The sequence below is a fragment of the Bison bison genome, unplaced genomic scaffold (assembly GCF_000754665.1).
Source record: "Bison bison bison isolate TAMUID 2011002044 unplaced genomic scaffold, Bison_UMD1.0 scf7180017864375, whole genome shotgun sequence".
NCBI classification, from domain to species: domain Eukaryota; kingdom Metazoa; phylum Chordata; class Mammalia; order Artiodactyla; family Bovidae; genus Bison; species Bison bison.
The window spans coordinates 4,748,312-4,748,793 of NW_011494947.1; positions in this window are offsets into that span (position 1 = coordinate 4,748,312).

A 482-nucleotide genomic window follows, 5' to 3' on the forward strand; every position below is an offset into this window, starting at 1 on the left:
ATTCCTTCCAAAGAAATCCCAGGGCTGATCTCCTTCAGAATGGACTAGTTGGATCTCCTTGCAGTCCAAGGGACTCTCAAGAGTCTTCTCCAACACCACAGTTCAAAAGCATCAATCCTTCGGCGCTCAGCTTTCTTCACAGTCCAACTCTCACATCCATACATGACCACTGGAAAAACCACAGCAGTGTCTAGACGGACCTTTGTTGGCAAAGTAATGTCTCTGCTTTTGAATATGCTGTGTAGGTTGGTCATAACTTTTCTTCCAAGGAGTAAGCATCCTTTTAAATTTCATGGCTGAAGCCACCATCTGCAGTGATTTTGGAGCCCCAAAAAATAAAGTCTGACACTGTTTCCACTGTTTCTCCATCTATTTGCCATGAAGTGATGGGACCAGATGCCATGATCTTTGTTTTCTGAATGTTGAGCTTTAAGCCAACTTTTTCACTCTCCACTTTCACTTTCATCAAGAGGCTTTTTAGT